A 27,144-nucleotide genomic window follows, 5' to 3' on the forward strand; every position below is an offset into this window, starting at 1 on the left:
AATGCATGTTTTGGGTGGACGTGTGTTTGACATGGTCTCTCCTTCTGGCAACTGCTTGGAGCGTTTTGTGTATTTGCGGCCAGGTTGAATTTCTTTTCACCTTTGTGGTTATTCTGTGTTTTAAGGGAAATTTGTGGTGTTTCAAAGGAAACCGTATGCACTAATTGTGTTTGCATCGTACTACAGCATGACTTTCACTTGTACTGTGTGTTGTACTCACATTTTTAACTCTACGGTGTACCCTTCTTAGGGGAAGTTGTGTGCTTGTGGGTAGTCCATTCCCATTTCTGTTTCCTAGGGTGATGTTGAATCTTGCTGTACCCTGCGATGTTATTGTGTTCGGTTTCAAGGGAGAGTAATGCATCCTGTTTGTAATCTTGTTGGGTGATGCTGTAGTGTTTGTGGGTAGTCAATGCCCCATTTTTTTTTGTCCCAGGTTTATTGTCCTGTGGTGTACCCTACTCAAGGGAGTTTGTGTGTGTGCGGGTAGTCCATGCCCCATTTTGGTTCCCAGGTATTGTCCTGTGGTGTACCCTACACAGGGGAGATAGTCTGTTTGTGGGTAGTCCATGCCCCATTTTTGATTCCCAGGTATTGTCCTGTGGTGTACCCTACACAGGGGAGGTTGTCTGTTTGTGGGTAGTCCATGCCCTATTTTTGGTTCCCAGGTTTATTGTCCTGTGGCGTACGCTACGTAGGGGAGGTTTTGTGTTTGCGGGTAGTCCATGCCCCAAGTAGTGGTGTTTGCGGGTAGTCCTTGCCCTATTTTTGTTCACAGGTTTATTATCCTGTGGTGTACCCTATTTAGGGGAGGTTGTATTTCTTTTTAATCTCAGTGTTTCTACTCTGCGCTGTCCCCTGCTTTTGGTGGAGACTTTTTGTGCACTATGTTCTAGTCTAAGTCTACCTTCTTGTTACTCGTGGCCAGGGTTTCATGTTGGAAAAACTTTGTACTGTGAATTTTTCATATCTTTAGTGTCAACACGTCTTTATCAGGGGAAGCTCTCGTTCTTTACTAATATTGGTTTTCTTTGGTGAGTTTTTGTGATAGGGGTTTGCTCTTTTAGGGTTGTCTTGAGTGAATATTGCCCCTATGTGTCTCTCTCTATGTCTCCGTCTACACTCTCTTTCATCCTAAGGTGTTTACCCTGTGGTGTGGGGAAGTTTTGAGTGTGACCACTTAGCTTAGCTGTTTCGGTTCGTTAAGGGAGGGGGATGTGACATATAGTGTTTAATTTACTTTTCTTTGTTCACATTTCTACTTATGATACCTCATGCTAGTGTCATCTTTGAACATCTCTTTTGGTTCATTCTTGTACTTTTCTGCTGATGTTGCATTTGAGGTATTTTGCCTATTGTGTTCTCTGTTCTGTTCCTATTCCATAAGGGAAGAGGATGTGTAGTAAATGTCCTCTCTAATGTTCTTCACTAGATAGACTATACTATGTCATCTGTGACATAATAGAATGCCTGGGTGACTCTCTGGCTCACAGTGTCTCTCTCTACCTGGCTGTGGCAGTTGGTTAACTCAGGCTGAGCTGCTAACAGCTAGCTCCTGGTGGGGTCTTACTTCTGTAACTAATATCTTGGAAGGAACTTACAATAAAGGAACTTAACACAATAGTGAACTCTACATCTTCCTTTACTACAAATAGTTCCTTCACGTTTTTTGATTTCTCTTAGGCGAACAATAGAACTTGCTCAAATATTTAATAATAAGAGATTTGGTCATGTAATATTATACACTGGCGTATTCAATTAGATTGGTACCAGAGAATTTTTGGGCCACACCTAGACGGCATTGTAGAGGCAGCATATCTAATGAATTATACAAGACAGATTTGACGGAACACCATAATCTTATTGTTTTTTAAGTGACTTCATTTTTGTAGCATTTTATTTAGCACAAAGTTTGTTGTTTGACTCTATTGATGATCAGCACAGATTATGTTATTATTCATTTCTGTCTCTTTTGAATGATTGCCACAGCATTGTCGGCATATGCATAACAGAACATCTCAGTTCATCTTTAACTCAATTAATGCTTACGCTGACAAGTGAGTGTCCTCAAAGGGCTCTGACAATTACGGAGCAACTTAGTAATATAGACATGCAGTTAAAATCATCATCTAGACCACAGTCGCACTTCTTTTGACACAGGCAACACATTTGATGTTGATTACTGTATTTTTTTTTTTTTGTAAAAACATTTTTTATTGGTAATCAAGTGCCGAGGATACATTACAGCAGAAAAGCAACTCAGACATCAGTGAATGATGCGGTAAATCAATTCAGCTCAAGCAAGACACCTTTTTCATAGAACTGACCCCAACGTGCCCACCCCACCCTGTAGTCCCCCCGTAGCCAGTGTGCCGCTTCCTTCCCTTCCAGTCATTAATATGGTATCCCCGCCCGCCCTGGACAGGGACCACAGTAAAGGGTAAATGGTGTCATACAACGGAGTGTCAAGACCCCCAAGGTTGCTATCAGTAATAGTAAGTAGTGTGTGCGCCTTGGTGTGCGAGAAATCCCCGTCCCAGTGCCCTCACCCTGGAGTCCCTCCCTCATCTTCACTCTGGTCTTCATCCGGCTGCTGGAGCGCCACCACCAAGGCCTCCCACGCCCTGGCCACCTCCAGCGCCTTGTCATTATCTAGGCTCCTAGCCTGTCGCAGCCGCAATGTACTCTCCGCTCTCGCCCAGCGCTCTAAAGTGGTCTTCCAACGCGCGTAGCTGGGGCCTTGAGTAGATTTCCAGTGCATGGAGATTTCACGTTTAGCTAAAATCCAACCCAAGTCACAGAATTTGCTGGTGACTCGAGTGCGGGGGGTGTGCGGGAACCACAGTAAAAGGCATGTACCCATGTCAGGAGCGATCTGCCGGTCCGTGACAGCATTCAGGCAGGACATTACCGCCTCCCAGTAACCCGTCAGCTTGATGCAAGTCCAAAACATGTGGGCGAAGTCCGCATCCGCAGTCCCACACCGAGGACAAAACGAAGACGCACCCTCGAAGTATTGCGAGATTTTCGTCGGCGTCAGGTACGCCCGGTGCAGGGTAAAAAACTGGACCAGTTGGAACCTGGCGTTCCTCGTGCCCTTCCATGCCCTGCGCAGTAGCTGTGTCCACGCCGTGTCAGGAATAGACCGCCCGATGTCCCCCTCCCACTTGGCTCGCAGCCCATCCAATGGTCGCAGGGCAGCCGTCGACAGCCGTGGATAAAGGCACGTGACAGCCTTGTAGGTGCCAGCGGCCGTCACTACATATTGGCAACACTCCGAAGGCTGCGGTTCAGTGAACCCACACTTCCAGTAGCGGCGAATACCAGCCACCAATGCAGCGTGTAGCAAATATCCACCCCTCGGTAGATCGTAAGAGTCTCGGAGTTCCTGAAACGGAATCAGCGAGCCATCCTTGTACAGATCGCCGACCATCAGCAGGCCAAGCTCCTCCCAGATCGCCAGTGCCGACCAGTCCCCGCCATGCGGGAAGGCTGTGCACATCCCGAGCAGAATTTCCGGGGCATAAGGGCGAACGGCACCGGAGCGCTTGTTGGCCCGAAGCCAACAGCTGCGAATCGTCCGTTGCTCCAGGGTGAGCTGAGTCAGGTCCAGTTTCTGGCCCAAGACTAGAAAGGAGAGGAAGTGTCTCGGGAGCACTCCGCCCGACATATCGTCCGGGCCGCGGAACTCCAAGGCCACCGCCTGGGTGAGCCACTGCAGTTGAGCCGCCAGGTAGTACCACTCAAAATCCGGGGCAGCAAGGCCCCCGTCCGCTCTGGGGCGCATCAATGTGGTCAGCGCAACCCGTCTTCTACCCGAACCCCAGATGAACCCCGTCATTAGGGAGCGGAGTCTGGTGAAAACTGACGCGGGGATCCAGACCGGCAGGGTGCGAAACAGGTACAGCAGTCGGGGAAGTGCCACCATCTTCAGCAACGCGACTCGTCCCGCGACCGAGAGCGGCAGCGTCCGCCAGAAACCCATGCAACCCTGAAGATTCCGAATTGCCCTGTTGACGTTACCGTCTAGGAGAACCGCGGGTGAGTGGTAGATGAAAGTGCCCAGATAGGGGAGGCAATGGTGTTCCCATCGCAGGGCACCCTCCGGTTGGGCGTCACCGGCCCCCGGAGTCAGCGGAAAGAGGCAAGACTTCCCCCAGTTGACTCTCAGCCCTGAAAGATGACCAAAATCCACCAGGAGCCGTTCGGCCCCGCGCAGGGAGTCGCCCGTGTCTGCCAGAAACAACAGACAGTCGTCCGCATAGAGCGAGATGTAGTGGGTGTCGGCTCTCAGCGGGAGCCCTGCATATGCTCTGCCCAGCCGGGCGTGCGCAGCCAGTGGCTCTATGGCCAGTGCAAATAACAAGGGGGATAGAGAGCACCCCTGTCGGGTCCCCCTACCCACCGTGTAAGAGGCTGATATGGTGGACCCCGTTTTGACACGGGCCGTGGCCGCGGCGTAGAGCAAGGCAGTCCATTTCACAAAGCGTTCGCCCAGTCCAAAGGCCTCCAGGACACGGAGCAGGTACGACCACTCGACGCTGTCAAAAGCTTTCTCGATGTCAATCGAGAGGACCGCGGCACTCGGAAAGTCAGCGGCCTCCCCTCCCATGATCCGGAGCAACCGGCGCACACAAGTGGCGGTGGTGCGTTGAGGAATAAAGCCCGCCTGGTCGCCATGCACCAAGGAACGCATGTGGGTGAGGAGCCGCGTCGCGAGGATCCGGCTCAGGATCTTGTAATCCGTGGTGAGCATGGAGAGCGGGCGGTACGCCGAACGGCAGCTCGCATCACCTTCACGCTTCAGTAAGGGTATCACTAAGGCTTCGCGTGTAGACGCCGGCAAGCGCCCCGTGTCCCAGGCCTCTTGATAAACCTCCTGTAGTCGCGGGACCAGCACATCCGCATAGGCCACATAAAATTCGATCGGGAGCCCGTCCGTACCCGGAGTCTTGCGGCGGGCCATGTGTTTGATGGCCACCCTGATTTCTCCCACGGAGATATCGCCGCCCAGCTGTTTCGCGTGCTCCGGATCGAGCCTGGGCAGCTGCGCCTCCGCCAGGAACTCCTCCAGCTCCGCCGGGGGGTCCGGCATCCTACTCCTGTAAAGATGTTCGTAATACCGATGGAATTGGTCGTTAATGTCCAATTGCGTGTAGACCATGCGCCCCTCCGGAGTGGCGAGCGCCACTATAGGGGAGCCTCGGGTTCCAGGGCTGGCCAACCACGCCAGTAGCGAACCCACTTTGTCACGTTCGGCGTGAGCCCGGACCAGGAACTCCTTATAATCAAAGCAGCGCAGTTTTTCCAGTGCTGCCGCCACTACCTCTCGAGCCTCGGAGACCGCTCCATGAGCCTCAGGGTCCGCGTAGCTGCGCCTCTCCTCAGCGCGCAATCGGTCCTCACTGCGCTCTACATCCTGCAGTAGGGTTTTACGGACACCCGCAGTAGCCGAAATACAGACGCCCCGAACCACCGCCTTAAAGGCATCCCATTCCAGTGCCCGGCTGGAGGCCGTGCCCACATTGGTGTCAAAGTATCCCTCCACCCCGCTACGTACACTGGCCTTAAACGCCGGGTCCTCCAGCGTCAGTGGATTCAACCGCCACGTCGGGATAGCTTGGCGTCGCCTCATCCACTGTATCGTCACCAGGCAAGGGTTGTGGTCAGACACCGTCCTAGTCAAGTACTCACTGTGGCGGACCAGGCTCTGGATGTCCAGTGAGCACAGAATGCCGTCTAAACGAACATGCAGATCGTGTGGGGGGGAGTAAAAGGAGAAATCCCTTTCCGTTGGGTGGTGGGTCCTCCACGCATCGACTAGGCCCCAGCTACTCTGCCACGCTCTCCTACTCTGCGCCAACTTGTGAGCTGCTGCCTGCGCTAGGGGCGGGTGTGAGCGATCCAGTTCCACGTCCAGTACTGAGTTAAAATCCCCCCCAAGCAGGACCGTACCAGCCAGGACAGTCGCCAGCTTCCCAGAAAGTCGCGCAAAGAAGGCAGGCTGGTCTACGTTAGGGGCGTATATGCTGCAGAGCGTCACGTCCCTCCCATCTAGGCGGCCCTGCACAGCAACAAACCTCCCCTCGGGGTCAACTATCGTCACCAGAGGCTGGAAAGGAACCCCCGCCCGGACCCATATCAAAGCCCCCCGCGCAAAGGCCGAGTAGGTGGTGTAAAACATATGCCCCCGCCATCTGCGCTGCAGAGCTCGCCCCTCAGTTAGATCAATGTGGGTTTCCTGCAGGAAGGCAATCTGAACCCCCCTGCGAACAAGATGGGCATGAACCCTGTGGCGTTTCAGCATGGAATTCAGGCCCCTCACATTCCAGGTCACACATTTCAGTTCAAGGAGGGTCCCCATTCCTCACGACAAACACAACCCCAAAGAAAGCAGCATTCGCACGCACACTGGCTACTCCCCAAAAAATAAACCCCGACAGTCCCCAACAACCCCATGTCCCACCCCTCCCCAGAATAGGTCCCCAACAGCAGAAACCCATCCAAATGAGCAATTCCCAACAGTAACAGTCTCTGGCAACTACCAGAGTCCCACAGTAGGTGTGGGAGAAGAGGGGGTGGCCTGTCGCCTTCCTCAGCAGACCGCAAACAGCTCACTCTTTCAAGCCAGTTAGGCCTCCCCCTCGTGCCCCAAGTGTCCCGCATCCCCTCCATAAGGAAGGCGACCATCACCACAGAGGTCGGCCGCCCAACACCAGTTCCAGTTCCAGGCCCAACAGGTCAATACCGCCCCAGCCCCAAACCCCGGTCAGGAACACAGCAGGCTATACGATACCACTGCAGGGGTGCATTAGCCACACTCGTCCAGCAAACCATCAGCAGTTCCAGGCGTGACATGGGGTGGCGCGGGGTCTCCAATCACCGACTCCTCCGAGGACCCCCTGCCGGTGCCACCTCGAGATCCCGACTCTCCAGCCGTCGCGGCGTCCAATGTCTGGGAGATGTCATAGACCGCCCGGAGGGCATCTCTGCGCTCCAGCTCAGTTTGTGAGACCGTGGGTGTCTGAACTTTGGGTGGTCGTTTCTTGCGCCTCCTACCCCGCCTGGGCCGTGGCGGCGCCCGCCGCTGTTCCCCGGTCGCATGTAGAGCATCCGCGCCGGTCTTGTAGAGCTCCAGCCAGCTCCAAACGTCGTCGTGAGTGTCGTAGAAGGAAGACTTGCCATCTAGCATGATCCGTAGGCGGGCTGGGAACAGGAGAGAGTAGCGGATGCCCTCCTCACGGAGCGCCTTCTTGACCGCCAGAAAAGTCGACCGCTGCCTCTGGACTTCCAAGGAGTAATCAGGATATATGGATACCTGGGCATTGTCCACTCGATAGGGTCCCAGAGCTCGCGCCCTCTGCAGAATGAGGTCCCGGTCTCTGTAATGCAGCAACCGTGCCACCACCGGGCGGGGAGGCCGGCCCTCGGCCGGGGGACGAGCCGGCACGCGGTGAGCACGTTCTAGGGTGTAGAACGGCGAGAGCCCTTCCGGAACAACCACATCTCGCAGCCAGGCCTCCAGATAGCCCAACATGTCGGTCCCCTCAATTTTCTCCGGCAGGCCCACCACACGAACGTTGTTGCGGCGGTTGCGCCCTTCCGCATCCTCCGCCCGCTGCTCCAGAATGTGCAACCTCTGCTGCAGCTCCCCCAGCAAGGCGTCCGCCGCTTTCGACGAAGGTTCCAGCTCAGCAATCCGGGTCTCGGTCTCCTTGACCCGATCCGCCAACTTGCCGTGGTCTGCACGCAATAGGCCCAGGCCCGTGGACACCTGCCCGATGTCATGATGGAGGGCCTCCCTGGTGTCAGCAATGGCCTTCAGGATCTGCTCCAGTTGGCTCTGCGGTAGGCCCGCCGCCGGGATGGCTTCCAGAGTGGGGCCCCGATCATCCGCCGGCCCCCCAGCAGCTTCCGGCGGGGGTTTTAGGGGGCGCTTCCCCATGGGGGTGGCCATGTCTCGCCCTCGCAGCAACAGGGTCGGCGCCTTCTCCTGCGTCCAACTCACCAGGCCGCAGTCCTCGGGGTCGCTTGCCGTGCGGTGCGTCCCCCGGGTCCGCCCGCCCCCGGCGCCCGGGCCCTACCCGCCGCCTCGCGGTCCACCAAGCACACGGAGCCCCTCTGAGTGCACCGCTCCCCAAAGTCTGCAAGCAGAGTACAAGGCCACCAGCCTAAAATGGCGGCAGGGGCGGCTCTCCAGGGTGTCAATGATGCAGGGGCAGGGAAAGGCGCGCCCGGGCGCCAAGAAACAGTCCCCCCGGGGATCTTCAGAGCCGGGCACCAGGTTCCCCGGCGGTGGCAGAGTCCCTCAATAGTAGGTGGCCAGGGAGCAGCGCAGGATCACCCCCACTCAGGCCGGTTGCACAGGGTCCGGACCCAGCTCAATCCCGGGTCGCGCAGGGCTGGTCTGCACCCCAAGCCCGCGCTCCACAGATGGCGCACGGTAGAAACTCCCAAAGTCAGGCTGGCAGGGGCAGCGCCGGGCAGCCGCGACCCCGTCAGGCCACGCGGAGAGAGGCCCAAGTCCAAGCGCAGCCTCACGCTCCCTGTCCGGCCAGCAGCAGGCCCCCCCGGGCCGAGTTGGTATCAGAACCGCTCACCGGCAGGTGCCCCCGCTGTGTCCCCGCTGATGCTCCGCAGTGAAGGAGTCCGAGCCCCGCCGCCGCGGCGGGCTCAAAAATCCCGGGCTCCGGGCCCCGTGGTGGCTGGCGGCCGGCTAGGTGTCGCCGCGGGCCGGCCACTGGAGTACTCGAGACCGGGGATGCGGCCGAGCGTCAAGGCCGCAAGATGGCCGGCTCGGCCCACCAAACACCGGGCGCAGCGCGGGTGCCGCGCTGTCAGGGATCCGTCCCCGCCGTCTCCGGTCAGGCCCCCAGGCACACAGGAGGAGATGCGGGCAAGCTCAGGGCTCTAAGGTCACCAGGATCACCAGCACCAGGATAAATGGAGGAGGCCACGGCGGAGCTCAGCGCTCACGTGTCTACCTCCATCGGCTGCCAAGCCACGCCCCCCTTGATGTTGATTACTGTAGTGACTTGAATTGTTACTATGCATCCTTTCCCTAAGTTATCTGTTCTCTGCTTCTCAGCCAATATGAATTTGTTGTAGTGGAATGCTGGAGTACTTGAGGATGTAATGGAATGCTTGAGTATCTCGTGAGGTTGAGAGTGTCAGTTGGAGTGTGTGGGCTGAGCAGCAAGGATGCTGCTCCTGGTGGGGCTTACTTAATACTATCTTCTATACTTGCTTTACAGTTTACCTGTAATCTTAATAAATCCCTTCCTTTACAACAATGGCGATGATTTAGGCAAAAGAACCATGCATGTGAATTGAAGAAATTACTGAAGGAATCAAAAGGGAACTACTCAAGAAATATTAAGCACTATGGAAGAAACAGAACACCCTCCAACCCCACCAGTGTCCTTCCCATCAGACAGCCCACTACTAGGGTGTGGATCTGTTATTTACATGGACTTGTATCGTTCATGTTAATCGAGACAACGCTTTGTATAATATGCTTTTCTACGTGTGGCATTTATATTATGAAGGATCTGTCAGTCTGCTGTCCAGGGCAATTCTACATGCTAGAGTAAAGTGTGCATCAAAGGAGAGCGCTGTTATTGAGGCAGTGTTACATGAGGATGAACTTGCAATCAGTTGGCATGATTTATGATAAAGGAACCGACAGTGTGAACTGATGTGAACTGGCCGTGATAAATTGTACTAGTAAAGGGCGGATTTTTCTTGTACCGATCAGCAGCTAGAAGATCATCTGACCTGCTTGAGGAGATGTTGCAGGTATGGTTGGACAGTGAGCTTGAAACAAACATGGCATATCAACTTAGGTGTACGGGTGAAAACTATTTAAGGAGGATTACTGTTCTGCTTGCATCACACCTTGTGCTTTGAGTGTTATTAAGTTACCACATACTGGGCAGTGGCTGGGTTTTACGTTTTAAAATATAACTGCCATAGGGATGTGCCCTCACCATTAAGTTGCTGCTCTAGCGATTAATCTCGAGCCCTTAAGCCCAGAGCAGCGGCAGTAGCCTGTATGTGGTAATTGCCATACCAACACAACCATGGAAGGCTCACAATCCATGCTGACAGCACAGTTGTGCGTATCTGTTTGTATCCTGTGAAGTCATAGAAGAGGCGGGCGTACGGCGCATGTTGTGTTGACAGTAATGCTATGTCTATTCTGTTGACCCACGCATTTGGGACTGATTATGGCACTGCACAACATGTTGACGTAACAGCTTTTTAGCTGTAATGCGCATGACTGGGCTAAGAGGGGAAAAATACTGAAATTCATCTGATATACTGCAGTAGACTTCAGCAACATGGGAAGTGTGTGGACAACTCTGGAAGAAAACAGGGTACTGATAAGTAATCTTATTAAACCTCAGTCACCCTGAAACAAGGGACTGTACAATTTTACTCATCACTCCGATCTTAGTCGGGTGAGAGGCCACTCACCGGTGTTGTGGTTTCTTGACTGATTGTCTTTTGTGTCCAATATCTTGGTCCATGCCACATGTGTTTATTTTGCTATGCTAATTAATGCCAAATTGAATTTCTAACTGTCTTGATTTATGTAAGTCCGATTTGCTGCTTGAATGCAGAAGGGTGATAAAGTGAGGTATTACCCTCATGGCAGTGGTATAATGCATGTGATGCACTGTAGGTATGTGCGGTGTAGGGTTGTGTACCCTATAGTGTGATGCCTGAGTCTTTTGGTCCTGCCAGGCGTACAGTATGTGTGTGCATTGTGGGGGTCATGTACCCTGGTGTGTGTTGCCTGAGACTTTTTGTCCTATCAGGTGTACAGTATATGTGATGCGTTGTGGGGTTGTGTACTCTAGGGTTGAGTGTAGGGTTGTGTGCCCTAGTTAGTGCGAATTTCGCACTTTAATTTCCTGTTGTGTGCAGAAAGGGGTGAGTAAGGGTGATACACCACTGTGGTGTCCTTAATTCTCCAAGTCCTGCACAGTACTACATTGGTGTAATTTTGATGTATCTAATGTCATAGGACCGTTTTACTATTGTTTCCATCTTTGCTCCTTTCAATTTGTAATTAATTAGTTTTAACCTGTATGCCCTTTCTCTTGTACTTACTATATTTGATGGTGTGTATTTCTATCGTACATTGCTTAAATTGTTAGGTGTTTTCCCTAAGGGAAGGAGAGGTGTTGTGACTTGAATAGTTACTGTGCATCCTTTCCCTTAACTCCCTGTTCTCTGCTGCTCAGCCAGTATGAATGTGATGTAGTGGAATGCTGGAGTGCTTGGTGATGTAATGGTACAGGTTAAAGTGGTGGGCGGGCTGGGCTGGGCTGAGGAGTGGGGGGAAGTCGACATACGATAAGATAGGGAAAATAAATAAATAAATTAATAAAAACCACTTACCTTGCTCTCGCCTTGGGGCTCACTTAATACTGTCTTCTATACTTGGACTTGCTTAACAGCTTACCTGTGATCCTAACAAATCATATTCTTCTACACTACGGCTTCTGGCCCCCTCCCTCGACAACAATGACGCTATCATGAGAACGTATTGAATTTGCTCAGATTTGCATAATGTTGTGTAATGTTTGCTTTCTATCATTTTTATGTTTGTTACCAGTGATGGTTTAATTGAATTCATTTCTGGATTTTTACCAGACTTTATCCTCTGATGAAGAGCCCAACAAGTCCGAAATGCATTGGGACTTATCAGTCAATATCTGACATCACCATTTGTGAAGAGATTAATTAGTGGCTGGAAAACAGTCTATGAAAAGTCTATTTGAAGCATGTGATTTTGTTCGTAAGAGTGACCTGGTTCAGGAGACGCTTGAATGAACGCTGGAATTTAGTTGCCCTGATTCACAACTTGAGGGCCCCTGTTATGGACGACAGTGGTGCAGGGAGGAGACATTGCCCCTGACTTTAAATATGCATCATTTTACTCCGTTCGTATTAAAATGATGTCTATTCTAATACGCATTACATTTTCCCACTCTGCCTTTTGTTCTGTCCCATGTGGTGTCATTTAGGGACGTTCTGCTTGTTGAGTAGTTCTGGTGAACATTGCGTGCCACGATACCTGGTAGTTTCTTTTCGGAGCTGTGATTCGCTCGATGTGATGATGTGGCTGCTGTTTAAAGCCCACAAAGCTTTTGGTGGCTCCAGTTACATATTGGATATTGGAGCATTAATACTATTTTTCAAACCTGGGGACTCGTCCAGCTTGTCACTGTCATTTTAGAATTATTTCTTGAGTGGGCACAGCGTGCACCACTCTGTGTGCCATGTATACATTTCAGGTGGTAAACTGCTGGGCCTGGCTCTCTTAAAGGTGACGTTGGTATGGTTGCTGCATTCCAGTCTGTAATGGAAAGTACCTTGTATAGTCTGCTTTAGGACAGCCTGTTCCTGGAGTCATATTAACTAGATCTAGGGTACCAAATCCACTCTTTTTTCAAAACCATGTATTCCTTCAATTCTTGAAGTTATGAGACAAACCCAGCTTTACATTTTCCACCTGGAAATCGACTTTAGGTGCTGTTGCTATAGAAACGTACAAACAATAAAAACACAGCTCGGCAGCTTATATAGAGTGTTGGGCACGTTAATCGTGGGCTCTGGTGCTTTTCCAAGACCTCTCAACTCAATTACTGCCTTTATTCGAATTACTTATACTGGGTGGCTTTGGACATTCACAACCATTTCAGCTCGGTAACGGCGTCAAAACATAAACGTGAGAAGTGCATTTTCACCTGCAACTCCCCTGATTTTTAGTCGGAGTCAGGCCTACCTTTAATGTAGATGCATGTTTTCAATTTCTTCAGTAGTGTTGTATTTACATTAAAGCCCCTTCATTGACATTACGTTTAAGGATGAGTGTCATTTTGTGTACGCTTTATGTTGCTGTGTATAGTGTGTACAATCCATCCATCCATGTTCTTTTGCTCTACTGAACTGAGGCTACGTAAATTTTTTTATAGGATTGAGCTTCAGCCAGAACCCTCTCAATGGAATGTTCAGAGTGATCATTATTCCCCAGACCCCGACCTTTTGCAGGGCCTTGCACCGGCTGCAAAATAATTCAGAGATTAAATTATGATGGGGGACTAAGTATGGCCATTCCACTAGATGGTACCAGAGACTGGCGTCTTTTTCTCGTTTCCTGTATGTATTGCGACTTATATAGCGCACGTATCACCCGAAGGCATCAAGGCGCTTGCCTTGGGAACCCGTCCTGGCTTTTCCCTGTGAGATAACCCCTACTGGGTATCCCCAGGGTGAAAGCCAGGCATCCCGCAGCGGGTGGGCCGCCGTAGTGGAGATTAAGCAACTATTGCCCAGAGTTGCAGCGTGGGACCCCATGATTAGAATAGGCACCGAGGCGAGAATTATCGAGTCCGTGGACATTTTGGGCTCAGGACCCTGCCGCGTCGGGAATTGAACGCTGGTCCCGGGCCAGACCTCTGCATCAGGGTCTGCCGCTCTAATCAGTGAGCCACACTCCTCCACTTTCCTGAAGAATACAGTTTTCCAATACATGCCAAAATTTGGAAACAGGAACGAGGGAGATAAGCCCTTCCCCGAGCCCTGTACAATTGATTATTCTCTAGATTGTTGGGGGGCTTGGTGGCCACCGGGGTAGGCCCCATGCTCAGCTCTAAATCCCTTAGCACAGACACAGTAGTAGGGTACAGGCATGGAGACCACGTGTGGTCCCAGCCACTTTATTTTGTAGTCTCTGGCCAGAGGATGTGCAACATCTCTACATCTGGGTGAAGGTGCACCCGGGTGAGCCCTGGGTGACTTACTATACATCCCTTCCCATTTCGCTCTCGAAAACCATTAACATCAAGCTTTACACACATAGTGGCTGATTACAATGTCGGTTCAAAAGCCTCCGACTGCTAGACGGAAGCTTTCCAACCGCGGTCGGAGGCTTTCCGACTGACATGGTCAGTTTGCAGTCGACCGCTGAGTTACGATGTCAACGGACGGAGTATAAACTGGCTGGTCATTCTGACATGGTTCCGACTGGCTCTCGGAGTATTCCGAACGGTCAGAGCCGCACTGTAATCACTTATGGACAGCATTTCTGCAGTTGGGATTACGATGTCGGTTTCCCGCACCTTTTCCGTGCCGGCCTTAGGACATGGAAAGACAGTCAGAAAGCAAATTTGGGGTCCCCTAGCAGGGGCCCCAGCCTCAGCGGCATAAGGTTGGTGGCCGAGGGGGTACCCAGGGTGCCCCCCTGTAAATCCCTGCATTGTGTGGTAGGCACCATGGGATGCCTGACACAGGATGCAAGGTTTTACAAACACCCCCATTTCTCTAAGGGAGCCTGTATTATGGCCTGCTTACGGCTGTAACACAAGCTCCCATAGAGAAATGGGAGTATCCGACCGAATAGTATTCGGTCGCTTCATAACCGGAGGTCGGATGTAACTCCGACCGGCATTGTAATAAGCCCCAAAGTCTCTGAGCTGTTGACTTGGTCGAGGATTAAGCCGGAGATCGTATCGTTGGTGTTGTGAGCGATTCGGCATCTCTCCCACACCTCTGGCGGCTTGGGTGTCTTCAGCCGATTTGTCTCTTTTGGTCCCCTGATTTTAGCTCCCTGTGTTAGAGGCAGTCTCACTTGGTCCTTCAATTTCAGGCCAGTTGATCCCCGCAGTGTCAGCGGTAACAGACACCTGCTGACTGGGGTGCTGACCCTTTTGAACCTTATGATGTTTCTTGCTACAGTCTCGTCCACTTTTGTCGCAGTGATCATGTTGCCATTGACTCTTCATACTGTCCACACCCCTGGTTCAAAAGGTTTTCTGAATTTCCACCCTGGCCTGTGATCTTTGATGAGGACCGTATCACCTGGTTGGATCAGCCGCGTTGTCGCTTGCACCTCTCATGAGTTTATTGAGGATTATAGGGCGATGAGAGCCATCCTGGATGTAAGAGAATGTTATCCCGCTGTGGTTTGTTGAACATTAGAGTCAAAGGGACCTGGGCGGTACAGTGTGGTGTACTGCGATATTCAGGGAAGAAGTTTAGGAGGCTAAGTTCAGGGTTGGCTCTCACTGCGACTGCAATACTGAGTGCTTTATTCAACTTGCGCATTAATCTTTCAATCTCCCCATTCGCCTCTGGCCACAGAGGAGTGATCCAACGATAATGTATCCTGAGGTGCCAGAGGAGGCCCTTAAATCCTGACCCCTTGAAAGGCGGCCATTGTTTGTCTTGACTTCGGAGTGTATCTTTGATCCTCTGAAATGCATCCTCTTCTTTCATATCCCATGCCCTGCAAGCGTCTGCTTTCAATGGAGCTCTTAGTGGTTCTGCTAGGTTTGCCAGGTTTGGAATAAAACGGTTGCAATAAGTTGCCATTCCAAGGAAAATCGTTACATTGGATACATTCCTTGGAGTGGGCGCTCCCTTGATGGTTTGCGACTAGCGTGGATCCACCTGCACTCCATTTTGGTTGAAGTTGAAGTCATAGCCAAAGAACTCAATGGATGGTTGTAAATAAGAGTGCCTTTCCTTGTGTATCATGATGCCGTGCTCCCAGAGTTGCTTTAGGGTGGCACGCAGCAGCTGTCGCTAAGGGGACGAGGATGTCTCCATTTACGTTCATGACTCCTTGAAGGCCTGACAGTGTCTCTTTTATTGCATTTTGAAATATGTTGGCTTCTGAAGAGATGCCAAAGTTCAATCGATTGTACCTATGTAGCCCCAAGAGGGTGGTGAAGGTCGTGATATACCTACTTTCTTCTGCCAGGAGCAACTGGTGGTATCCAGCGTTTAAATCCAGTTTTGAGAACCACCTCGAGCTATTCAAGTCAGCTATGATATTGGCTACAGTAGGAAAAGCATTGGATTTTCAAAGAGATAAAACCCCCAAACAGCGAAACACTAGGGAATGTGTTGGTGTATGGAGGGGTACAATGTACTATTCTCACTCCAAGTTGTGAAACAGCAGGAAAAGTGTTGGATTTTGGAGGGGTGAGATTTACTATTCTCACTCCAAATAGCACAACAATAGGGAAAGTATTGGATACCGAGGTGTAAAATTTACTATTCCCACTCCAGTGAGTGCAACAGCAGGGAAAGTGTTGAACTGCAAAGAGGTTAATTTTACTATGCCTGCAGATTAAGGAAAGTATTTCACTTCAATATGAGTAACACCACACATGTTGAAAAAATATTAAACTCCTAATATAAATATTATTAATTAGTATAAAAGAAGTATATGTATATGTAATAAAAAATACTCCATTTTCATAATTACTATTCAATAAAATAATTATCAATTCAAAATTGCTATTCAGTTATTTATTCACGATCTACCCTCAGTACACTCCTGCAAACGTAGCATCCCACACCTAAAATATAACTTTAAAAAATAAGTTTTCCATATTTTGCATATTTAAAATCAATTAAATAATTAACTAACAATGAATAATTAATGGGTAATTATTGCTTAATTAACATCCCAGCTAGCCCCCCACAAACGTAGCAGCCTGCAACAAAAATATGATTCTAATAAATACATATTCCATAATTTAAATATTTTTAATGTAATTAAACAATTAATTTACAAATATTAATGCATAATTAATTAATTATTACTTAATTAACTTGGTATCATGAAGGAAAATTCCACCAGTACAGTATGAATATCAGCATACACTTACCGATCTTGCCAAGTACTTGTCACAAAAACATATTTGTTGACAGCGGTTTTTCCTCAGAGCAAATGCAAGGAGATGATGGACGGAGTGCTGAAACTTTACAGACACTCGCCCCCAGTCACAGATCTGGGTTGAATCCATTATCATTCTTTAGCTCACTTTGTCACCTCAGTTCAGACCCAGCTATATGCAATCATCTTGACCCTGTGCCTCATGGGAACAGTTGAGCTGGAACTGACAAGACAGGTTTTTCCTTAGCCATTCTTAAGGAACCTCGGAAATGTAGAAGAAAGATACATTTTTGGCTTGGCTTAATATGCTCCATACCCTTAATGTCCTTGTTATCAGAGGGCCTGTACTATCACTAACTATGCAACCAAGTATGGTCCATTAGGAACTACAGCAAGTTCTCACAGGTGCACTAAAGATGTCCAGAAAGGCACTCTGCTGAGCTCTGGCAGGCGCCTACATGAGCTTCAGAAAGAACCCAATCTATTGTTAGGAAGCACTTCATTCATTTAATCAAACACCCAACCTGCAGACAGCACACTGAACTGCTGCCAGCACCAAACCAAGTTCCTGCAGGCACCCCACTGAGCTCCAGCAAGCACTCCATGGACCTTCAACAGATACTGGAAGCACCCTTTTGAGTCCTAGCATCACCCCACCCAGCTATTGTCTCCATATATATTTTCAGGAAAACAGATGTAACAAACAGTCAGTCTCCCTTCCCTTGTAAGAAATTCACCCCAGAAATAGTTATGTTTTACTAATGAAATGACTAAACATTGCATTGAGTGTTTTCAGTCCATCTATATTTTAACTCCTAACTCATATTTCTTATTAGGCATGGTAGTGCCTCTGAAATTAGACAAATTCCAGCAGAGTTGATACTCTGTCCCTCCTGGACCTTTCATTGGCACTCAAAACAATGAACGACTCCACACTGAGGAAAGAGCACGCAGCCTAAAGATCCTTGATGTGACACTGCAATCGACAGCGACCTTCTCCACAAATAGATCCCAAGTACAGGAAGTCATCTCCCACAGGGAGATTTAAGAGACTTCAGATTTAGTCCCCAAAGCCCTCACCTCTATACCACAAGTTAATTGACTGATAAATTTCAACTTTGCACAGAGAAATACCTCTTTTCTCCAAACTATTCCTTTATGAGGCAAGTTGCTTGAGGCACCCATATCAAGGAAGGCTGGTGACCAACTTTTTCAATGATCATTAAGATTTAATGACTCAAAAGCAACTTTGATGCCTTTACCTTCACCTCCCACCTCATATTTCACATGTAGTCTTATATTTTCAGTGCAGTCAAAATGGCTGCCTGATGTGCCTAGTGTAGGCACTTGCAATTGTTACCTCTCCAATTAGGGCCCCAGGCTTTTTTGAGCACTTCTAGAGACACCATTCACATACATCACCTACTAGGGGACTCCACACAAGGGTGCTTTCCAGCCTAGGTCATTAGTTCAGAATCATTATTTCCAGCTCTGTGCCTTCCTTCGAAGCTGAAAGAGACAAGAAATCTCATTCTTCATGCAGAGCATTTTGCCAAAGAAATTCGAAGCAAAGTAGATTGGACAGCCAGACAGCTGTTACAATATATGGCCTAAATATCCTTAAGCAGATGTGGTGAAATGCCCATAGGTCGCAGCTTGTCCCAAATGAGGACCCGATCAATAGAATCAACCTGGATTAGACGAGTCCCAGCAATTTGTGGTTTATAATAGGTCTCTATACTTGATCCCCTCCTGTTCTTGATCAATGCTGATTAGATGCCATTTTGTGAGCTCTGAGGAGCATATTAGCAAGGGCCATATCGCCGCTTTAGCGGCACTTTTTGCCGCTCAAGTGGCGATATTTTTATCGCCCTATTAGCAAGCTGTCGCTAACAGCAGTTAGCGACAGCTTTTAGGCGATAGCGACCGGTTTGGGGCCCGCTTTGCATGTCAGGGATATTTATCTCTAATGACATGCAAAGTGGGCGTACCCAAACTGTTAGCGGTTTAAAGCAGTCGCTAACACAGCTATCGCCTATTAGCAAGCCAGGCATAGCGATAAAAAAAATGGCGCTAAGCGCGATTATAGCTATAATCCAACGCCTGCTAAAAACATGACTTACCTGTTTATCCAATGGGAGGTGGATTTTCAGTTTAAGTCCCCATTGGCGTTAATGTGTGAATATCGCTGTATTCTCAGCGATATTCACGCATTTGGCCGCTATCGCTGGATATTTTTGCACAATGGAGAAAAACTTGGCTAATAGCAGGTTTTCTCTGCTAACATATCCAGCGATAGGCAGCGATGAAAAAAATGCGCTAAGCGCATTTAGCGATAAATATGGCTATTTCCTGCTAATATGCCCCTGCATTCTCATCCACCTAAATTGTGCTGGGGTAAAGGGGCGGCTGCCTGCCCTGTTTTATGCCAATGATCCTGCCCTTGTGAGTTATGCCAGTATTGATCTCAGGTGCTCTCTTTCTACTCTAGTGCATCTCTGGACATCAACTAGGCCAAGAGCAAGAATAGGGCCCCTGAAGAAAATAAAACGCTAAACGTTTTCTCTGGATCAGTGGTAAAAAATGTGAAACGTTTTGGAAAAGAATATCCTTGTTTGGGAGTCTTGCATGTTAACCAGTTGTTGTGACCCGCATTCAAGAAGTCCAAGCCTGCTGTTGTAAAGACCACTTCTTGTGGTCTAATTAAATGTAATGTCAGGCGCATAGGCTTGTCCTATCTTGTTTTGCTGCCTTAAACACAGTAGTGCTATTTCCGTTGGTCTTTGGAACTTGGGGGCTTATTTACAAGCCCCTAACGCCACTTTTGCGACATTTTTAACATGGAAAATGTGACGCAAATGTGGCACAAGGGCCTTGTAAATAAGCCCCTTGGTGTAGTCTGATTGAACAAATGCAAACCTCGATACCACTGAAGACGTGTTTCTGAGGGAAATTCTTAATCTAAGGAACTCAGAACCTGACAAGTGTCTAAGGTCAGTGCTTGGTTTTTCTTCCAGTCCTCCAGGTGATTCTGCTAGCATAGCTTCATGATATTCTTAATACTAGTGATGATGGATTACTGACTTTGGTTCGCTTCGATCCGATCCTTAGACAGTCAATGCAAAACAAAGAAATGCCTGGCAATTTATTTTCTGTTCTGTTTATGACCAAAAGTTGACTTTCTGTTTAAAAGGAGATCAGGCAAAGCAGCTATAGCAGATATCTTGTTTGTTTGAGGGTAAACTCTCTTATTCTATGTACATTGATGTTGTCTTGCGGGACAGTGTCAATTGTATCAATTTTTTCTCCCCCTAGGTGTGTCTTGACACCGTCTGCACCAGCCTTCCCGGGGTGGAGTATACAAGGACTTGGGTCACCCGATATGTAACCTTTGAATGGTCATTATACTCTGCCATTGAAAGCACGTACTCCAGGAGGTGTGATGTCGGGCATCCATTTTCAGAATACAGGCAACGGATCCTTCTGCGCAGGTGCACATCTGCCTAAAAAATATTACACGTTAATGCCAGGGCTTGTTGGCACATCTCAGCTTCCATTTCTACTCCCATTTCATGTTTTAATGTATTTTTTGATGATGAGATTTTTTTTAAACATTTTTTAAACATAAATTTATCGTTTGCAAAAATAGATAAATAAACAAAACTATAGGTTTGCCAAGGCAGGCCTATTGGCTTTACCAGTGCTTTTTGTATTTCTGAGGATTACTGCAGTCAAGCAGTTACATAGAATAATTCGTTTAATCTAACATCAGCCTTTCAGGACTGATCAATCATAGCCTATCAAAGACATTAACTCAGTCAGACAGCTCCCAGCCTACGTTCACAAATAGTCAGAGCATTATCGAATAATTTCAAACCCTACATCACCAGCTATTAATCAACAGACCAAAAGTGTACATCAATGAATCTTTTCCAAACGGCAGACAGCTTACGTCACGGAATCTAAGCCAATCGTCAATCCTGGTTTCTCACGTCTGTTGGCTGTCATTCGGCCAATACTCAAGCTGACTTCTAGAGCGTTTAAAGTGCATTTTCACTAAGTTAAAAAAAAAAAACACTTCGAACGTTCGCTTGTATGGAGAGTTTTGTTTTCAACAAGCGATTCTAAAGTAACATTGTTTCAATATGCTTTACTATTCTCTAATGTGCGTCTGGAAGAGCAGAGTCTTGTTCACTAAAAAAGGGCAGTTGTCTCCACAAATGGTAGTAAAATCTAACATTCCTTTTAAATACAATTCCTGAGCCAGAACAGTCTGTCTCCCTGTTTATGACACCACTGTTGTATCGCACTCTGTGCAAAATAATAAATTATATAGTCATGATTGTGCAGTAAATTTGAATTTACCTAGTTGAAGCATCCGCACTGAAATGTTAGTATACTTTTTGTATTTGAAAAACAATGACTCTGGAAGATGAGTCATTGCAGAAATGTACTTTTGAATAAAACATTACAAAATGTCAGCCTTGTCTGATTTCAGATCTGAAATGCAAGACTATGTCCTTTTGAGGCCTTCAACTGCAAAAAGAATGGTGTTTACATTCTGTCACAGGCAATGGGAGTAAAACTGGACAATACAGATACTAGCAGTGGTCCTGTAACTAGGGCAATGAGGTGCTCAGAACCCCCAGAAAGTCTGGAAAATGAACAGTAGAGGCCTTTGTGTGTTTGTCTTGCAATGTTTAATGCTTTTTTCAAAGGCAGACTGTCAGTGCAGCACCTTCTATCTGCTGTTAATTATTTCAACATATGCCTTCATTACGAGTTTAGAGCTGAATCCCCAACCCTGTGCAAACACGTGTTTACACAGAGATCGGAATTACAAGTTTTGTGATAGTTATAATACTTTCCTAATTTTCCCCTGATCCATTTCGGAGGGGGGCCAGGCCTAGAAAAAGGTAAAACACAAGGAATTTGGTATGTTAAAAATCAATTCCGCATGTTAAGCCGTCTTCCTGTTCAAAACTCGGGACAGGAGGTATTTGCCACACGTGGAAAATACCTTACCCTGGGGTAATAGTATTTACTTCATATGGTAAATGCCCCACCCAGTACCGACAAACTCGTCATGAGGTATATAGTGTTTACTTTTCCTTTCTCTAACTCAAAATTGAAGGCCTTTTGAAACTTGACCTATGAGACAATCTTGGGCTGATGGAGAGCATGAAAAGAGAAGTCTACTATATGTCAATATTTTATAACAAATTGTTTATTAAAAACATCTGCTTGGTTTACAAACTAATAGTTTCAATTATTTTAAAAAATTGAAACACAATGAAATGTGAAAAGGTAATACCTCGTGCAGAATGTTCAGCTATGCTTATATGATAAAATAGTGCAGACAAAAACATTGCCAAAATATATCAAGGACACAAAGATCGACTACATAACTTGTATGTAAAATCAAAAATATCGACAACCAAAATAAAGACAACCACAATATCATCATACAAAAGGTAAGTATATTGACTTTTCCCACTTGTAGACTATTTTGGCTTCTAAAAGAAATATTAACTTTAAAAATATAACAATTAAAATGATATGCCCATATGCTATAATAAATATAGATATAAAAATGCTTAACTTACAAATATAAAATATAACTATATGCTTTAAAATAAATCACAACAAAAACTAACAATAATATTGAAAAATATGAATCAAACATAAATAATAATACAATACTAACACAAATAATTTATACTTACAAACACCATATATTAAAACATATCCAATAATTATGTTAAAATAAAAAACAATGAACAAAAAAAGTACAATAAAAGGATAATTAAAAAAATGATTTACCTTAAACTATATATGTGTGTGTGTGTATATATATTTATATATTACCTACTGGCGCTCGCCAGTAGGTATATATAGTTAGGATTTTTTTCCTATGGGATTTTTGAAAATTCTATGTCAAATAACTTTGGCGTTTGTGGACGGAATTGGCTGAAATTTTCAGGAAAATGGCACATCTTGTTTCTGAGCAGCCCCTGAAAATTGGGGGGGGGGGTTCGTCCAGGGGGGGTCGAGAAAAAAGGGGGGTCCCAAAACGTGTTTTTAACATTGAGTTTTCCATAGGGCGGTTGGCCTCACTTTTAGCCCGAACGGCTGAATGGATTTGCACGAAACTTGGCAAAATTGTAGGGACTGGTAGCCCGATGTGCCTTTTGTAGGTCTCAATATATGTGCTACAGTGGATTTTGAGAAATTAACGTTTAAAAAAAGATATATATCTGTAACAGCGGACCGGGCAGCGCTCCAGTACGCGTACTTTTCGCGCAACAGAGCTTTGTGAAGCGAAGCTGATTGGTTCTCCGGCGTCTGTAAACATTCCAAACAGTCCGTAGCGGCCGCCATCTTGTCTCTCGGTAGGATCGAGAGACAAGAGGAGGCCAAAGCGAAGGGGCAAATGACCATAAGGGGGCATAGTAGATCCTCGCTGACCCCCTAGGTTTGATGTGGAGGTTTTAAAAGGGCCCCGCGGGGCAAAAAAAATAATAATAATAATAATCGAACGGCTGAATGGATTTGCACGAAACTTGGTAAAATATTAGGGACTGGTAGCCCGATGTGCCTTTGCTAGGTCTCAATATATGTGCTCCAGTGGATTTTGAGAAATTAACGTTCCAAAAAAGATATATATCTGTAACAGCGCTCCGCTTCGCGTAACGGAGGTTTGCAAAGCTGATTGGTCATTCTGTCACTGGGCTATAGTTGGGCTACATCTGGCTGATATTTGGGCTACATTTGTTTTTTTTGCCTCTGGCGGCCATCTTTGGGCTACATTGGGCTACATTGGGCTTCATTGGGCTTCATTGGGCTACATTGGGCCACATTTGGGCTCCAACATATATATAGGCCAATGTAGCCCAATATATATTTTTCAAAGTTAATTTTCGTAAAAACCACTGGAGCATATATCTTGAGACATAGCAAAGGCACATCGGGCTACCAGTCCCTACAATTTTGCCAAGTTTCGTGGAAATCCATTCAGCCGTTCAAGCTAAAAGTGAGTCCAACCGCCCTATGGAAATGAAGGAAATGAATGGGTAATTTGTAATTAGCAAATAGCTCATCGCAAACTAGGAATGGTAAAGAATCGCTATTTATTCCTTAAAGTTCGCTATTTAGGAAATGCAAAAAACTTTGATGATACATATGGCGGTTCATCTCTAACAAGATAAGAAGCATAGGGATAGATTTATGATGACTGGCGCATCACCAGGGATGTGTTAGTCATTCTGTGCCGCTGTTCCGTCACCTATGGTGTGCTGCATTTACAATGCGGCGCATCATGGGGCAAAAACAGCACAGATGCGTGATGTATCTGTGCCGTAAAGGTGGCGCATTGCTGGAGTTGTATCGCAAGTGTGATGAAGCTCCAGCAAGGGTCGGGGGTGCCCCTGTCGCAGGGTTTCTGTTCTCACACAGAACTGTGGACAGAGGATTGGAACCTCGGCGAATTAGGGTGCCCCAAAACTCACCTTAGTAATCAAAAACCCCTTAGCAAGCTAGGTACAGTGTCACATTGGATATAACAAACTCTCAATGTTTAGACAATCCAGAATATGAACTTATAGTACCTCAGGATACGTGGAACTCATGAACAGTCGGTCGTTATATATTTCTTAGAAACCAGAACATGGAGTTAAGAAGAACACATGTGTATTTGAAATGTTTATTTACTAATGCCGTCTTCTCAGGCGTAGTATCTTAGATAATACAAGTACACATATTATCAGTAGCAAAATTACCAGCATAGTTACTAGTACATAAAAAGCGAATGGTGACAGTATGTTAACATGCTGTAAATGAATAAGAGTTAGCAACACTTATAAGCAGCCGCGGGCCGTGGAGGGAGTTACGGTGGGGCAGGGAGGCGGGGAGGGGGAGGGGCAGGGTGGAGAGGGCTCCACCCTGCCCCTCCCCCTCCCCGCCTCCCTGCCCCACCGTAACTCCCTCCACGGCCCGCGGCTGCTTATATCTCACCCTCCCTAATACACATATTATATTATTTGCTAAGAAGGTCTGTTTGTGTTGGGTTAGGGCGTGCCCATACTTTAGTGTCTTAGATTTGAAGGAATCACATCAGCATACACTAGCTCTCTCTTCATGTGAACCGCATCAACTGTTGTGTATGTGTGTTCGGCAAAGCAATATAAAACCCGCCTCATGCCCAGAATTGGCAGAAGCTGCACTTATGTTATGAGTATGAAGTCGTGGAGATCAGACCTCATAACAATTCTGTATCGTGTTGTTCTTGAAACTTCAGCACTCGCTGTAGAGATATAGTTTAACAAGCAAAGCAGATAGTAGAGCAATAACATATTATTCTCATGTAAACCACGATGAACTACTAGGTTGAAAGCTAAAGCAACAACTAAGTGTCGTGTGCAGAAGTTGCAAAAAAGGAAAAATGGCGTTTAAACCGGTAATGAGCCCATGCTAACTTAACACGGTGTAAAGATATCCAGGACCTAGATGACACCTCCCCATGATCCGGAAACGAACTGAATAAGATAATAGAAGTGCCATCTCATGAGAGCAGATTGCAACTTTATATGTGGACGGTCCGCAAGGTAAAACATTAAAAACTAGGAAAATTTAATGCTAAAGAAAAATAAAACAGCCAAGTACTTTATCGAGTCTTAAGCCAATAGGCAAGCTAAATAATAAAAACTTGACAAATAAGTCAATGAATTGTCAATGAAATGCTAGTACTCAGCATATCAAACATGAAAAAGGTCTATGACATAACTGTGTATGCAAAATAAGCTGCAACAGCCTCCAATAGGAAGTCACCGTCTTCATCCGAAAAGAGTTCAGCCATCCAATTTAAAAGCGGAAAAGAACATACGTGCTCTCCCAGCACCGGATCCTCTATCACCATCAGAGGACAGCTCGGTGGGTTTTCAAGAAAGCTCTGTTCCAAGAAAGACTGTGTTGCCGCCAGTAAATTCCAGGGACCAATTAGTCCATGCATCAATGCCACAGCCATAATCCTTTCGCCAGGACAAACCAACTCGTGAGTAATGATAGGAGTCATCAGCTGATTAAAGTCGACGTCAGGAGAAACCGGTCCGCAGAGACACAAATCAATGGCCCAATCGAAATCACAGGTCAGGCAGTGAAATACAGGCTGGACACAGGTGAAGTAGGAGAATCGAAAAGATAATCCATATGCCGTGCTTAATATCGCCAACGGCATTGTGCCATAATATTCAAGCATGCGATTGCGGAACAGCGTCAGCAGCTGCAGGGCGGGAGCTTGCACAGGAGGGACATCCATATTTAAAAATGTAAAAAAGAACAAGAGCGTCCGCTGGTAATGCAAGTAAAAATGGGAATCCACGAAGCACAGTGGAAAAAATAGAATGAAAGAAAGCAGGGATGACTCCAAAGATTTTCTCAAATGAAGTCACGAGACCACTGGTAACAACTTTAAAAAAGTGCGCCAGGGCCTTTGTGGAGGACGCGTTAAAGATAGTCCGAACCATCTTGCTGAAATGGAAAGGCGAATCAGTATTGAAAAGGGTCTGCACCTCTGTACGGGTGTTCGCTATGTGAAGCACGAAAGTTTCACGGGCCGAACTCAAGGCCACCTCTCTCTGAGACAAAAGAGCTCTTATTCTTGCCATGCCGTTGAAATCTGCTCCCAAGGTTGGTATTTGTGGCCAGATTGAAAACTCCCTATGTTCATGTGTGGGAGGAAATAGAACATTTCTGCAGCAAATAACCCGTTCACTTACTGTTACGATAAAAGGAATACTTTTAATTAACCCAGAACAATCTTCATTATTGAGCATCAAATAACTACCATTTTCCAACAACTTGAACGTGGGGATGATAGCAGGAACTGGCGTGCCTTGCAACACGCAAGCCATATTTGGTCGGTGTTTGTTGCATGAACCGTGTAACTGTATGTGCCTACACATTAGTGAATGATCTGGCGTCTCAGTGCATTCCTCTCCATTCAGATAAACTTCTTGATCATCTTTGAAACATCTGTATGTGTATGGAAGGGACCAGACCTCATGAAGAAAAGCACTACCTAAAGGTTCATAACGACCTATTGGTATATATTTCATACAATTTGAAAACTTATATAAAGCAAAAGGCAGCGTTATTAAACCGTGGATAAGGCACGTTGCCAAAAAACCCGCAATCCTCTGCTGATGATGTCACTGAGCATGTCATGAATGATGTAATATGTGACATCATCAGCAGTGGATTACGGGTAATAGTATCTCTAGTTTACTCCCCTATAGCTGTCTTTCTTTTAACATAAGTGTCTGTTTCCTTCCCTTATACTTACTGTTCTTTTAAAAAAAAAAAAATTTGGTTCACTTCCGGTTCGCGTACCGGCGAGCGAACTGGGAAGCGAACTACGAGAAATAGAGGTTGGCACAGTTCCAAAT

The sequence above is a fragment of the Lissotriton helveticus genome, chromosome 1_1 (assembly GCF_964261635.1).
Source record: "Lissotriton helveticus chromosome 1_1, aLisHel1.1, whole genome shotgun sequence".
Lineage (NCBI taxonomy): Eukaryota > Metazoa > Chordata > Amphibia > Caudata > Salamandridae > Lissotriton > Lissotriton helveticus.